This window comes from Coregonus clupeaformis, chromosome 24, assembly GCF_020615455.1.
Source record: "Coregonus clupeaformis isolate EN_2021a chromosome 24, ASM2061545v1, whole genome shotgun sequence".
Classification (NCBI taxonomy): Eukaryota; Metazoa; Chordata; class Actinopteri; order Salmoniformes; family Salmonidae; genus Coregonus; species Coregonus clupeaformis.
In genome coordinates, this window is record NC_059215.1 from 39784647 (window position 1) to 39801175 (window position 16529).

At 46.5% G+C, this 16529-nt stretch overlaps 1 long non-coding RNA gene across 1 annotated transcript in view; it reads right to left on the minus strand.

The window, feature by feature from the left end:
• Positions 1–960: 960 nt before the first annotated feature.
• LOC121538144 overlaps positions 961–16529 on the minus strand; it is a 103961-nt gene continuing 88392 nt past the window's right edge. Inside the window, exons 3-4 of the long non-coding RNA XR_005995178.1 lie at positions 2612–2707; positions 961–1508 (exon numbers count right to left, since the gene is read on the minus strand). This is a non-coding gene — a long non-coding RNA (uncharacterized LOC121538144). The remainder of the gene's footprint in view (positions 1509–2611; positions 2708–16529) is intronic.

A 16529-nucleotide genomic window follows, 5' to 3' on the forward strand; every position in this document is an offset into this window, starting at 1 on the left:
TGGCCAAGCCCCAAACTTGGATTGTAACTGATTACCTCAGAAGCAGAGTATGGAAGTTCTCCTCTCTGACTCTCCGACTCAGTGACATGCAGACAGGCTGTTTCTCCATTACCCAGCTCCACTGATACGGCTTGATAGACCCACTGCTGATCTGTCTCCTAGAACCCATCCTCCTCCTCCCTAGCATCCAGCAGTCAAAACAGGCACTGGACATATTTAATACCACAGTCAACAACTGGAATTGGACATCCATTGGATACGTTTCTAATACACTGAGACCATAAGCGGAACATGTGTTGGCATAGCAACAATGTTTGCTTTTATGGCACATAAATCTACAGATTCTGTGTAAAAACTCAAGTGAAGATTCCGTTTGCATCAGATCCTGTAAATTGATATGACACGGACATCTGTGCTTTCAATTTGTTTTGTTGTTCCCTCTAACAGTTTGACATATAGGAACGCCAGCGTGAAGATAAATCCTGTACATTATAGATGTTGAATCGGTTCCTTAAGGATTTCTCCCGGCCTTGACATTTTCTCAGTCTGTGTTGCTGTCAGGTGAGGTGAAGGCCCGATTAGTCCTGGGCCTAGATTGGGAAGCCAGGCAGAAGAGGGGCAGCTCTTCCTGGGGTTGACGCTGGGACAACTGGGGGATCCCATGGGGCCTGGGGCTGGGGGGTTGGCCCAGTGGCCCGTCACATCGAGAGGCTGAGGAAGAGAAGACTGCTCTCAGCCCCGACAGCATGCTAACAAAAAGGTCATCCTTTATACACAGGTCAATAAGTATTGCAGATGCTTTGCCTCTGTGTATTCCTTACCTGTCACATGCCGTTATGTGTGCTGAGTCCTTCGCGTGCGGTGACCTGGATTTGTGTTGGTACTGCCTAGACATCCCTTATAGCTGCAGAGGACTGGGATTTTCACACCCAATATTATCTCATGCCATGGTGTGTGGAAGCATTTTATTACACCTAATACATAACATGCAGATTTCAGAATACATTTTATACACAAAAAAGTGTATTACAGATTATTCAAAGGGTTGAACGCTATATCACTATTGGTAGGTCAGTGATCCCATGCAAAGGTTATCTCCTTAGTGGCAGTTGGAATAGCAGCAGTTGGAATGAGACTGAATTCATAAAAAGCCAACGTCCTCACTCATTCAGAGGCGCTAACATTTTACACACCTCTCTGTACAGTCTGTGTGCAGCTCACATTTGATGACTATGGCACCTCCACCTCCACAGCCCTATTCCCAGGCTGTGTCCATGCTCCATGGGATGGCTGGGTTGGTGTCAGCTGGATGGTTCTGGGGCTTAGAGCGGAGCTGGATTTGCTTAGCGGACATGTGATACGTGGTGCGGGGTGCAAGGTCCAGCCTGTGGCCACCTCTCCGTGAGGCAGACAATCAGATACAGCATTCCTCCAGCTCCCTTCCCAGGATCCCCGAGACCCAGGGAGCACGGCCGCAGGCGTTGCTATGGCGCTGAGGTGACCCCACTCTTTGAGAGGGGACAGAGAGAGACAGAGGGCAGGCTTCATTAAAACTCTCCTGGACCGACCCTGCCCAGACACACTCAGGGGGAGAGAAAGATAATCCCTATATACTGTGATTGTGTGTGTGTGTGTTTTGGTTACAATGGTTAGATTTCAGTGCATGTGTACAACCTGTGTGTATATGTGTGTGTTATACATATATACACACAGTCACACAGTCTCTGTGTGTGTGTGTGTGTGTGTGTGTGTGTGTGTGCGTGTGTGTGTGTGTGTGTGTGTGTTTGACCGTAGTATGCCAGTCATCCAACAGGCTGTGTGTCTGCCCTTAAGGCTCCACTAACTCACAGGCTGCCAATCGCAGATGTCAATCAGCTCTGAGAAGCAGGGAGAACATTATCATTACACTCCACATCACATCACACTGCCTCTCCACACACACACACACACGCACACGCACACGCACACACACACGCACACACACACACACACACACACACACACACACACACACACACACACACACACACAGGTTGACCTGTGCATCACTCTGTTGATGGAGAGATCCTTTAGATATCTGCATCCCTTGTCAGCTGAGTCACAATGTGTTCTTGAAGGAGCTCAGCACTGTACTAGGCCAGGTATGGATGTTTTTAGCTTGTTGATGAGTTTCAGGCGAGGAACACTAATATTAGGCAGTGAAGTTAGGACACCCACTACGAATTCCTCTCAGGCAGTACAGCAAATCCCAACTCAGACAAACAGATTGGGACGCAACCAGCCACTATTCCCGTGCAGACAGACAGAGGATTTAGCTGGGTTTAGTCCAGGGAAGCTTTTAAAGGGTAGAGCAGCTGTGGCTGCAGTAATAAAGATGTAAATTCATCTCTCTTACCTTCCCTCATCCTGTTTCCTTCACAAAATTATTAAAGTGCTTTTACAGAGATCATTTGAAAGTGGATAGTACTCCTTCGACTCTCCCCTTCCTTCTTGTGTTTATTATCCTCCATTTTATGTCTCTTCTGGAGTCTGGCCCTGAAAATACTTTCGGCTCACTCATGACCCCTGACCCCATGACCCCTGACCCCTTGACTCTTTACCCCATACTTACTGAATATCCCACAGGTGTAACTGTGACAGTACTGGGTCCCAGTTGGCCCAGTTGGATGAGGTTTCTCCCTGGTCAGAGGTGCATCCCGTACTCCCGCTGTAGAACAATGAGTAGAGGTCATTAGAAAGTAAGACAAAACAAAACGTGACCTCTAACCTGAGGGAAAACCATTGGCTTAGAGAGAGCTGTAGACGTCACACTGCAAAGTGGACGTACTGAGCATGAGCAGTTAGACCCGTCCACAGCTTCAGTACATGTTTTTTTACCCAAGAGACCAACTTATTTATCTGTGGACAGACATGATCTTCATACTCCGTTGGATACTTTTATGATCCAGTTCCCTCCAAGCCCAGATTCATATATTTTCCAAGAGGTTTGAACTTGAAACTTTCAAGTTTAGATTTATGACAGGGTTATCACAAGGCAACATGTGTTTCCAGGGACTGGCTTGTTCTCGTTTCATATGAAACACACTCTGAACTTAAATGAGCTTTCATTTACGACCAATGAAGACGTATCTCCTCTCCACACAGCAGGCAGGTTGCAGACAGCGGAGGGGTGCTGATGTATATATAAAGTGTAGTGACAACACACAGCCAGTGGATTGGTGTTGAAGGATACATAGTCAGTCTTGTCATAAGGATTGCTCTACACTTGAACCCTTTCCACAGAACATATTTCATTTATACTGAAAACCCCCAAATTACTTGAAATGAAAGATCTTGGGGGGGATGTTTTAGGAGGTTAAAAGACTAAACTCTCTGGAACCTTTTAAAGTAACGTTACTCGATCTATCCCTTATCCCCTGCGGTCATGGTCATACATGATTTTGAGGTATTTAGATCTGTATGGTCATATGGACCTCCTCTTCACGGTCACCTCTCCCTCATCCATGGTCATACATCCTGTATATGTGATCATGTAATAACGTAACCCTTTCTATGTGGTTAAACTATAACCTACATCTGTGGTTACATCACCTACTATACTGCCCTACAAAGAGCTTCAAGTTCCTTGGTGTCCACATCACCAACGAACTATCATGGTCCAAACACACCAAGACAGTCGTGAAGAGGGCACGACAAAGCCTATTCCCCCTCAGGAGACTGAAAAGATTTGGCATGGGTCCTCAGATCCTCAAAAAATTATACAGCTGCACCATCGAGAGCATCCTGACTGGTTGCATCACCGCCTGGTATGGCAACTGCTTGGCCTCCGACCGCAAGGCACTACAGAGGGTAGTGCGTACGGCCCAGTACATCACTGGGGCCAAGCTTCCTGCCATCCAGGACCTCTATACCAGGCGGTGTCAGAGGAAGGCCCTCAAAATTGTCAAAGACTCCAGCCACCCTAGTCATAGACTGTTCTCTCTGCTACCGCACGGCAAGCGGTACCGGAGTGCCAAGTCTAGGTCCAAAAGACTTCTCAACAGCTTCTACACCCAAGCCATAAGACTCCTGAACAGCTAATCATGGCTACCCAGACTATTTGCACTGCCCCCCCACCCCATCCTTTTTACGCTGCTGCTACTCTGTTAATTATTTATGCATAGTCACTTTAACTCTACCCACATGTACATATTACCTCAATTACCTCAACTAGCCGGTGCCCCCGCACATTGACTCTGCAACGGTACCCCCCTGTATATATAGCCTCCCTACTGTCACTTTATTTTACTTCTGCTCTTTTTTTTCTCAACACTTTTTTTGTTGTTGTTTTATTTTTACTTTCTTTGTTAAAAATAAATGCACTGTTGGTTAAGGGCTGTAAGTAAGCATTTCACTGTAATGTCTGCACTTGTTGTATTCGGCGCATGTGACCAATAAAATTTGATTTGATTTGATTTGATTTGAAAACGCAGGTAAAAAATCTTTGATCTGTTGTAATGGCCAGGTTTATTATCTGATTAATGTGGTATTTCATTTCCTGACACAAGGAAAAGCCAGTTGATCAGAATATAGCATGGAGTATCAGAAATTACTGTCTGTCTAGACAGAAAAAGATGTTGAAGTCAGATTTAGCAGTAAAACAATTTACGTAGTTACTGCGTTTTGCATTTGTAGGGCAGTATAGCCTCTAGCCTTATATTATTGCATTGTCTCTCCATGACCATTCATCCTATGAGGTGTGGTATCCCCCTGCCCCACCCCTCCCCTCTCCTGCAGCCCCCTGCTCGTGGAGTGATCAGTGCTGATTATCCGTGTCCAAACAGAGCGTGCTCTGTGAAGGGTCGCCTGCACCCCGCAGCCCAGAGAGGAAAATTGGTTCCAGACTAACCTAATCTGTTTAGGAGAAGGGCAGTGCAATCACCGTGGCCTGCATGCTTGTGGACATACGTGTGGAAGTTCTTGTGTGAGTGGGAATAGATACAGGATATTTTGTTGGTGTGTATGTCTTTGTGTGTATACCTGGGTCTGTTTCTGCCCCTTTGTCTTTTATGATCTTCAGACCATCCGTCATTACTGGATGTCAGCAACCTGATGCTTGTGTTGCACACTCACAAACATACACACACATACACACAAACACACACACAAATGCACACACAAACACACACACACAAACACACACACAAACGCACACACAAATACACACACAAACACACACACACACACAAACGCACACACCTTAACATTCATTGTGTGAGTTGGTTGTCCGACCCAGTAATGAGGGGGTAATGACCAGCAATCAGGCAGTAAGCCCAGGACCCAGCATGGAGGCACGTTCCAGCCTGGCCTGGGTGTCCTCCCCCTGGGTCCTGGCTTCAGCCTGGCCCTGCTCCTGGTCCCCTACCTCGAGCATGCTCCTGATTCATCTCCCAGCAGCTGAGAGGTGAAGGCCGGAGGGGAGTCTGGGTTGTGGGGGCATAAGCTTACAGTGAAACTCTGAAACTCAGCCGCTATTTAATCCCCACTGATAAACTGTTACCAAGGGCTTTAGATACAGAGACATCAGAGGGGCATTTTTCACTTACCCTCTGTCTCCACCTTCCTCCCCCAAACTCCCAATAGACTTCCCTCTCCTGGCCCTCGATGGTGCGGACAGGGCTTCTGTCCCCTACCCTCCCTCCCCCCCCACTCCCCTGACGCTTTTCATCCTGCCTGGCCCAGACACAGGGAAAGATGGACGTTTGACATATAAATCAGAGAGCATGAGTCATGTGGTGTGGAGAAATAGCCACGGGTCGGTCCCCGAGGGGCCCCTCATTTACTCCCCAAGGGCCCCTGTATTCAATAAGGCCCTCAGGCAGCAGTCACATCATAATATACCTCAGTAGGCTAATCGCTAACACTAACGACAGTCTGCACTCCTGATGTGAATGGAAAGTAGCATACACAGGGAAACAGTTTATGTCCTGTATTGGAATGTGGAAACAACCAAGTCTTTCCCTACTCTATGGACTGTATACAATAGGAGAGGCTTTTTGAGTGTCTACAACTTTGGTTAATGTCCAAACATAAAAAGAGAAAATGGTTGCATGGTGATTCTCAGGCTTACAGAGAGAGCGAGGTTCTACTGTCCTAAACCTCATGCACAAACAAACATGCGGGGAACGTTCTGAAACGTTCTGCTCTCCTGCACTAATGGATAAACAAGCAGTGGAAAAAAGCTTTACTGTCCTCCTGCAACGTAAAGCACAAATTACTTATGGGAATGTTTTAGCTTGGCACGCACTAATGCTCACAGTAACCCCAGGTAAGGCATATTGCTATTCCGCAGTCATGTAAAAAACACATGCTCCGTTTGGAACACTTGAGCTCCTCTGTAGCGATGGGAAACCTAACTGTGATAACATGCACCCCACTGAGAGGGCCCAATCGGGTTGTGATTCTTGCCTGTTTCATTTTAACATGCATTCCTATTCAGGGATTGTGTATTTGCTGTAGGAATGTGTGATGTAAATGCGCTTGGATCTCCCTAAAGCGACTGTGTTATTGGGGCCGTTTGGAGAAAAGGAGTCCTAAGCAAATGCTTTCCTGATCGTGGAGGGGTCTGACAGAGAGATTAGTCATCACAGCTGGGCGACCTGGTTAATAAAAGGTTAGGTTCTGAAGGTGATGAGTGAGGGAGTGTGGGTAATGCGGTTCATCTATGGCACCATTGTGTGTACGCTGGTGTCTGCTCAGGCCCTAATGTGTTGTGACACTTCCGTGTGTTTGAGGAATGGGGCCTTAATGGTGGTTGTCACACTGTTGGATGTGTGAAGAATGCGCTCCCAGGGAAAAGTCAGTGGCTTTGGACAGAGGAATGAGAAATGACTGCTCACAGAGGAGGTTGATGTGTGAGTGTGTTTGTGTGAGTGTGTGTGTGTTAAAGGGAGTTTTCAGGAGAGTGTCAGGGGGAAATGAGACTACACAGCAGGAGGCTTAGCGACTAAGACCGTATGAAAGATAGTGACTGGCCTCCATGATGGATTGTAGGCTCTGTGATGCTGAGGAGGTTGCTGAGGTGAGAGAAGGCCGGCCTCTGGCGTAACCATGTGGAGATCACCGCATGGCCACAGCCTAGTGGAGGGTAATACCCCCCGACCCCTTGGTGAAGACATCCATTATGACCCCCCCCACACCTCAACCTAGACCTCCCATCCCATATTACACCCCCGCCTCTGAGCTGTGGACGAAGGGCTCTGTAATGTTTACGCTGGGCTGACTGGTGGTCCGGCTCTGAGGCTCTGAAGTAGGGCTGGGGATTAGAAATATTTTCACTATTAAAACAGAATCATGAATTTTTGTCGGATATCCGGATATTCAAAATACATGTGTTTTTTTAACTTACGCTTTTAACCTGAGCACTGCTGCGCTCTATTGCTGCTGCTGTGAATGGGCCAGTTTATAATGTATGAGATGGGAGCAAGTCAGCGCAGACGGAGGAAGAGAGAGAGAGACGCCAAGGCAACTTAACTTTTTAACTTGTAGCAGCAACAATGTTATTTATCATCCCATATAACAATGACTGTCTTGACCGGACTAGCCTAGAGCTAGCTAGACTAATTGAGGCCACATGCTACGCCTTCTCCCCAACCACATTAGATTAAACAAAGCCTACCTGTTGGTTGCTCATTGTAGCCTACTCCTTCTCATTTCGCTAACTTTAATTCTGTCATTTTATTCCTTCTTGCATTGCATTAGTGAACTCTCACTCCACTTGCTACACATTGAGGCTCTTTGCCGCTTTGATTGGCTAACATAAACAACATGCTACATGTGAAGGCGCACCGTGCACGTCATAAAAACCACAGTTTATTGTTTTATTCATAATTTGAAATGTCACGTATATCCTTGTACAGTGAGGGAAAAAAGTATTTGATCCCCTGCTGATTTTGTACGTTTGCCCACTGACAAAGACTGAATCATTCAGATGTTCATTGGCAAACTTCAGACGGCCCTGTATATGTGCTTTCTTGAGCAGGGGGACCTTGCGGGCGCTGCAGGATTTCAGTCCTTCACGGCGTAGTGTGTTACCAATTGTTTTCTTGGTGACTATGGTCCCAGCTGCCTTGAGATCATTGACAAGATCCTCCAGTGTAGTTCTGGGCTGATTCCTCACCGTTCTCATGATCATTGCAACTCCACGAGGTGAGATCTTGCATGGAGCCCCAGGCCGAGGGAGATTGACAGGTCTTTTGTGTTTCTTCTATTTGTGAATAATTGCACCAACTGTTGTCACCTTCTCACCAAGCTGCTTGGCGATGGTCTTGTAGCCCATTCCAGCCTTGTGTAGGTCTACAATCTTGTCCCTGACATCCTTGGAGAGCTCTTTGGTCTTGGCCATGGTGGAGAGTTTGGAATCTGATTGATTGCTTCTGTGGACAGGTGTCTTTTATACAGGTAACAAGCTGAGATTAGGAGCACTCCCTGTGCTCCTAATCTCAGCTCGTTACCTGTATAAAAGACACTTTTTTTTTCTCACAAAAATGAATACTCACACAAGTATGAAAAATGTATGCACTCACTAATTGTAAGTCGCTCTGGATAAGAGCGTCTGCTAAACATTGGCAAACTTCAGACGGCCCTGTATATGTGCTTTCTTGAGCAGGGGGACCTTGCGGGCGCTGCAGGATTTCAGTCCTTCACGGCGTAGTGTGTTACCAATTGTTTTCTTGGTGACTATGGTCCCAGCTGCCTTGAGATCATTGACAAGATCCTCCAGTGTAGTTCTGGGCTGATTCCTCACCGTTCTCATGATCATTGCAACTCCACGAGGTGAGATCTTGCATGGAGCCCCAGGCCGAGGGAGATTGACAGGTCTTTTGTGTTTCTTTTGTGTTTCTTCTATTTGTGAATAATTGCACCAACTGTTGTCACCTTCTCACCAAGCTGCTTGGCGATGGTCTTGTAGCCCATTCCAGCCTTGTGTAGGTCTACAATCTTGTCCCTGACATCCTTGGAGAGCTCTTTGGTCTTGGCCATGGTGGAGAGTTTGGAATCTGATTGATTGCTTCTGTGGACAGGTGTCTTTTATACAGGTAACAAGCTGAGATTAGGAGCACTCCCTGTGCTCCTAATCTCAGCTCGTTACCTGTATAAAAGACACTTTTTTTTTCTCACAAAAATGAATACTCACACAAGTATGAAAAATGTATGCACTCACTAATTGTAAGTCGCTCTGGATAAGAGCGTCTGCTAAATTACTAAAATGTAAAATGTAAAAAATGTAAAAATGTCTTTGAATAGTAACGTCCGTTCGGATATTTGAATATTCGAATAACTGTGCACATCCCTACTCTGAAGTCAGCCTGATGGTGTAAGAAGTTAATTTACTGAGATGTCACCTTTGTTCCCATGCTGATCTAAACTAGTCTGGTGAGAGGGTTACAACTGGATGGCAGTAGTATAGTTGGCCCTAGGCCCATCAGTAGTATAGTTGGCCCTAGGCCCATCAGTAGTATAGTTGGACCAAGGCCCATCAGTAGTATAATTGGCCCTAGGCCCATCAGTAGTATAGTTGGACCCTAGGCCCATCAGTAGTATAGTTGGCCCTAGGCCCATCAGTAGTATAGTTGGCCCTAGGCCCATCAGTAATATAGTTGGACCTAGGCCCATCAGTAGTATAGTTGGCCCTAGGCCATCAGTAGTATAGTTGGACCTAGGCCCATCAGTAGTATAGTTGGCCCTAGGCCCATCAGTAGTATAGTTGGACCTAGGCCCATCAGTAATATAGTTGGACCTAGGCCCATCAGTAGTATAGTTTTCCCTAGGCCCATCAGTAGTATTGTTGGACCTAGGCCCATCAGTAATATAGTTGGCCCTAGGCCCATCAGTAATATAGTTGGACCTAGGCCCATCAGTAGTATAGTTGGACCTAGGCCCATCAGTAGTATAGTTGGACCTAGGCCCATCAGTAGTATAATTGGACCTAGGCCCATCAGTAATATAGTTGGCCCTAGGCCAATCAGTAGTATAGTTGGCCCTAGGCCCATCAGTAGTATAGTTGGCCCTAGGCCCATCAGTAGTATAGTTGGACCTAGGCCCATCAGTAGTATAGTTGGCCCTAGGCCCATCAGTAGTATAATTGGACCTAGGCCCATCAGTAATATAGTTGGCCCTAGGCCAATCAGTAGTATAGTTGGCCCTAGGCCCATCAGTAGTATAGTTGGCCCTAGGCCCATCAGTAGTATAGTTGGCCCTAGGCCCATCAGTAGTATAGTTGGACCTAGGCCCATCAGTAGTATAGTTGGACCTAGGCCCATCAGTAATATAGTTGGCCTTAGGCCCATCAGTAGTATAGTTGGCCCTAGGCCCATCAGTAGTATAGTTGGCCCTAGGCCCATCAGTAATATAGTTGGACCTAGGCCCATCAGTAATATAGTTGGCCCTAGGCCCATCAGTAGTATAGTTGGCCCTAGGCCCATCAGTAGTATAGTTGGACCTAGGCCCATCAGTAATATAGTTGGCCCTAGGCCCATCAGTAGTATAGTTGGACCTAGGCCCATCAGTAATATAGTTGGCCTTAGGCCCATCAGTAGTATAGTTGGCCCTAGGCCCATCAGTAGTATAGTTGGCCCTAGGCCCATCAGTAGTATAGTTGGACCTAGGCCCATCAGTAGTATAGTTGGCCCTAGGCCCATCAGTAGTATAGTTGGCCCTAGGCCCATCAGTAGTATAGTTGGCCATAGGCCCATCAGTAGTATAGTTGGCCCTAGGCCCATCAGTAGTATAGTTGGCCCTAGGCCCATCAGTAGTATAGTTGGCCCTAGGCCCATCAGTAGTATAGTTGGACCTAGGCCCATCAGTAGTATAGTTGGCCCTAGGCCCATCAGTAATATAGTTGGCCTTATGCCCATCAGTAGTATAGTTGGCCCTAGGCCCATCAGTAGTATAGTTGGCCCTAGGCCCATCAGTAGTATAGTTGGCCATAGGCCCATCAGTAGTATAGTTGGCCCTAGGCCCATCAGTAGTATAGTTGGCCCTAGGCCCATCATTAGTATAGTTGTCCCTAGGCCCATCAGTAGTATAGTTGGCCCTAGGCCCATCAGTAGTATAGTTGGCCTTAGGCCCATCAGTAGTATAGTTGGCCCTAGGCCCATCAGTAGTATAGTTGGCCCTAGGCCCATCAGTAGTATAATTGGACCTAGGCCCATCAGTAATATAGTTGGCCCTAGGCCCATCATTAGTATAGTTTGCCCTAGGCCCATCAGTAGTATAGTTGGCCCTAGGCACATCAGTAGTATAGTTGGACCTAGGCCCATCAGTAGTATAGTTGGCCCTAGGCCCATCAGTAGTATAGTTGGCCCTAGGCCCATCAGTAGTATAGTTGGACCTAGGCCCATCAGTAGTATAGTTGGCCCTAGGCCCATCAGTAATATAGTTGGACCTAGGCCCATCAGTAGTATAGTTGGCCCTAGGCCCATCAGTAGTATAGTTGGACCTAGGCCCATCAGTGGTATAGTTGGCCTTAGGCCCATCATTAGTATAGTTGGCCCTAGGCCCATCAGTAGTATAGTTGGCCCTAGGCCCATCAGTAGTATAGTTGGCCTAGGCCCATCAGTAGTATAGTTGGCCCTAGGCCCATCAGTAGTATAGTTGGCCCTAGGCCCATCAGTAGTATAATTGGACCAGGCCCATCAGTAATATAGTTGGCCCTAGGCCCATCATTAGTATAGTTTGCCCTAGGCCCATCAGTAGTATAGTTGGCCCTAGGCCCATCAGTAGTATAGTTGGCCCTAGGCCCATCAGTAGTATAATTGGACCTAGGCCCATCAGTAATATAGTTGGCCCTAGGCCCATCATTAGTATAGTTTGCCCTAGGCCCATCAGTAGTATAGTTGGCCCTAGGCCCATCAGTAGTATAGTTGGCCCTAGGCCCATCAGTAGTATAATTGGACCTAGGCCCATCAGTAGTATAGTTGGCCCTAGGCCCATCAGTAGTATAATTTGACCTAGGCCCATCAGTAATATAGTTGGCCCTAGGCCAATCATTAGTATAGTTGGCCATAGGCCCATCAGTAGTATAGTTGGCCCTAGGCACATCAGTAGTATAGTTGGCCCTAGGCACATCAGTAGTATAGTTGGACCTAGGCCCATCAGTAGTATAGTTGGCCCTAGGCCCATCAGTAGTTGGACCTAGGCCCATCAGTAATATAGTTGGACCTAGTCCCATCAGTAGTATAGTTGGCCCTAGGCGCATCAGTAGTATAGATGGACCTAGGCCCATCAGTAGTATAGTTGGCCCTAGGCCCATCAGTAGTATAGTTGGACCTAGGCCCATCAGTAATGTAGTTGGACCTAGGCCCATCAGTAGTATAGTTGGCCCTAGGCCCATCAGTAGTATAGTTGGACCTAGGCCCATCAGTGGTATAGTTGGCCCTAGGCCCATCATTAGTATAGTTGGCCCTAGGCCCATCAGTAGTATAATTGGACCTAGGCCCATCAGTAATATAGTTGGCCCTAGGCCCATCATTAGTATAGTTTGCCCTAGGCCCATCAGTAGTATAGTTGTCCCTAGGCACATCAGTAGTATAGTTGGACCTAGGCCATCAGTAGTATAGTTGGCCCTAGGCCCATCAGTAGTATAGTTGGCCCTAGGCCCATCAGTAGTATAGTTGGACCTAGGCCCATCAGTAATATAGTTGGCCCTAGGCCCATCATTAGTATAGTTGTCCCTAGGCCCATCAGTAGTATAGTTGGCCCTAGGCACATCAGTAGTATAGTTGGACCTAGGCCCATCAGTAATATAGTTGGACCTAGGCCCATCAGTAGTATAGTTGTCCCTAGGCCCATCAGTAGTATAGTTGGCCCTAGGCACATCAGTAGTATAGTTGGACCTAGGCCCATCAGTAGTAGCATACCTTCACATAGGCAGCTTTTGATCCAGCATCTGGCAACCCAGACAACCTAACTACTCAGTCACTTACAGATGAAGTCAGAGGTTTACATACGCCTTAGCCAAATACATTTAAACTCAGTTTTTTTCAATTCCTGACATTTAATCCTAGTAAAAAATCCCTGTCTTAGGTCAGTTAGGATCACCACTTTATTTTAAGAATGTGAAATGTCAGAATAATATATTTATTTCAGCTTTTATTTATTTAATCACATTCCCAGTGGGTCAGATGTTTACATACACACAATTAGTATTTGGTAGCGTTGCCTTTAAATTGTTTAACTTGGGTCAAACGTTTCAGGTAGCCTTCCACAAGCTTCCCACAATAAGTTGGGTGAATTTTGGCCCATTCCTCCTGACAGAGCTGGTGTAACTGAGTCAGGTTTGTAGGCCTCCTTGCTCGCACACACATTTTCAGTTCTGCCCACAAATTTTCTATAGGATTGAGGTCAGGGCTTTGTGATGGCCACTCCAATACCTTGACTTTGTTGTCCTTAAGCCATTTTGCCACAACTTTAGAAGTATGCTTGGGGTCATTGTCCATTTGGAAGACTCATTTGCGACCAAGCTTTAAATTCCTGACTGATGTCTTGAGATGTTGCTTCAATATATCCACATAATTTTCCTTCCTCATGATGCCATCTATTTTGTGAAGTGCACCAGTCCCTCCTGCAGCAAAGCACCCCCACAGCATGATGCTGCCACCCCTGTGCTTCATGGTTGGGATGGTGTTCTTCGGCTTGCAAGCAGCCCCCTTTTTTCCTCCAAACATAACGATGGTCATTATGGCCAAACAGTTATATTTTTGTTTCATCAGACCAGAGGACATTTCTCCAAAAAGTACGATATTTGTCCCCATGTGCAGTTGCAATCCGTAGTCTGGAATTTTTATGGCGGTTTTGGAGCAGTGGCTTCTTCCTTGCTGAGCGGCCTTTCAGGTTATGTCGATATAGGACTTGTTTTACTGTGGATATAGATACTTTGTACCTGTTTCCTCCAGCATCTTCACAAGGTCCTTTGCTGTTGTTCTGGGATTGATTTGCACTTTTCGCACCAAAGTACGTTCATCTCTAGGAGACAGAATGCGTCTCCTTCCTGAGCGGTATGACGGCTGCGTGCTCCCATGGTGTTTATACTTGCGTGCTATTGTTTGTACAGATGAACGTGGTACCTTCAGGTGTTTGGAAATTGCTCCCAAGGATTAACCAGTCTACAATTATCTTGGCTGATTTCTTTTGATTTTCCCATGCCTTGAAATACATCCACAGGTACACCTCCAATTGACTCAAATTATGTCAGTTAGCCTGTCAGAAGCTTCTAAAGCCATGACATCATTTTCTGGAATTTTCCAAGCTGTTTAAAGGCACAGTCAACTTAGTGTATGTAAACTTCTGACCCACTGGAATTGTGATACAGTGAATTATAAGTGAAATAATCTGTCTGTAAACAGTTGTTGGAAAAATTACTTGTGTCATGCACAAAGTAGATGTCCTAAACGACCTACCAAAACTATAGTTTGTTAACAAGACATTTGTGGAGTGGTTGAAAAACAAGTTTTAATGACTCCAACCTAAGTGTATGTAAACTTCCGACTTCAACTGTATCTCCAGCACCATGGTTACTGAACACTGCAACAGCTTGGACCCCCCCGACCATCCAATCCTCTGGACTCTCTCTTTCTCTCTATAGCTTAACATAAGGCTGGTGATGAGATCATGTGATGATTTAAGAGTGTTTACACTATCAGGCTGACTTCAGAGCCTCAGAGCCGGACCACCAAGTCATCTCAGGGTAAACCTTACAGAGCCCTTCGTCCACGGCTCAGAGGGACTGTTTGTGTAGTTACTGCTCTTTGCCTTGTAGGCATACTACTGCCATCCAAGCAACAAGAGGTGGGAGTTTGGGGATGTGAAGGGAGGAGGAAGGGAGGGTGAATGGGGGGAAGACAGAGTTGGGATTCTTCACAGGGGGACCTTTCTCATCATTGGGTTTTAATGATTTCCCTCCGCTGCTCCCTCCCTCCATCTCATCCTCTGTCCCTCCATTCAGAAAACTAAATGAATTCTCCCCTCTGGTTGAGGATGAGGTAATCCAAATAAAGGAGGACTCCCCAGAATTGTCAGCATGGTTCAGAATTGTAATCACTTAGAGCAGAATAGTCCCTCCTACATTGTCTAGTTTTAAGGTGGTATGATAATCTTGAAGCAAGACGGTAAACCCTGAGGGTGGAATGTTTCTGTCCATTGTCCGAAATAGTAATCTAAAAAGATGGAGTGGATCCTTGCTTTCTTTAGGGGGGAAATAGTAATCCGTATATGTGGAATGGCTCTCACTCTCCTCATTCCTCATAGTCCGGTTTTAACCAGGAATCATAATCTGCTTTTAGTTTGGTTTGGGGGCTTTTTGAATGCTCTCTGGGGAGAACCGAGGTTTAGAGTGGTGGATTATTGATGGAGAGTGGACGCACAGAAGAGCTATTGAAAACAGAGGGAGAAAGAAAAGAAAGGAGAGTAAGAATAGTGGCCTGACCCACCCAACAATGTAATGCCACACAGGATATTAAGTTGGTGGTAGGAGAGTAATTGTGGAGCTCCATTGATGTGGCTGAGACACCCCCCCCTGCTCTCTCTCTCTCCATAGAGAACACTCACTAGGATTACACCAGCTCTAGCCCTGACCTCCGTCCCTCAGCCCCAGGTAACACAATACACCAGTAGGAGGTTCTGTGGTTTTAACCTCTGACCCCTTGACCCCTCTTAGTTGCCGCTCAACTGGCTGTGAAATTATCGGATACTTGTGATAAAGGTATGGCTCCATAACCACCAACCTGTTGTATATCACTAAAGAAACGACCCACAAGACTGCTTGGCTTCAACACCACTTCAACATGATTTCTCTCCAAAAGTTTCCCCAAGTTTTCCCAATTCAAACCATATTTCTACCAACCAGTAGTTAAAAGGGGCAGTACAAATGCTACAATTCTGGATGTTGACTTGTGTGGTTAAAACTCTCACGAGAGTTCCATGCCAGACCTCTTCACCTCTCCCCCTCAGTGGCTGTTTGCAATGAGCCTGTATGTATGTAGCCAGGCAGTCAGGGCAGAGTGAGGAGAGGGCCTGGCTGGGCCATGGCTGGGGTGGCTGAGGCTTGGTTAGGCTGGGCTGGGTTGGGTTGGGGTGGGGTGGAGGTATGTGTGTGGAAGTATGTGATGGGATTAGTGGTTTTTGGCCAGGGCTAATCTGTGGCTCCCTGGGGAGTCTGGGCCCTGGGCTGGGTGGAGTGTATGGGAAAGGCTGGTGTGTTGGCCAGGCCAAAGCCAGGCTGGGGTTTTGGCTCTATACAGGGCTGCCTCTTAGCGCTAAGGGAGGCGAGATGGATTGCTTCATCCTCAAATGGGTGCCATACAACACAAGACCCAATTATATCTTATAATGAGTAATCTGCCCACTAAGAGGTCATGCTAGTTGACATTTAAAGTGGTATCCACTACATTTGATGGATTTTGTCCTTTGAGCAAGGCTCTAAAATGCTACAAAATATTTTGCTGTGCGACCTGGTGTTTTATTTTGGGAGCACCAGTTTGACTAGAAGAAAA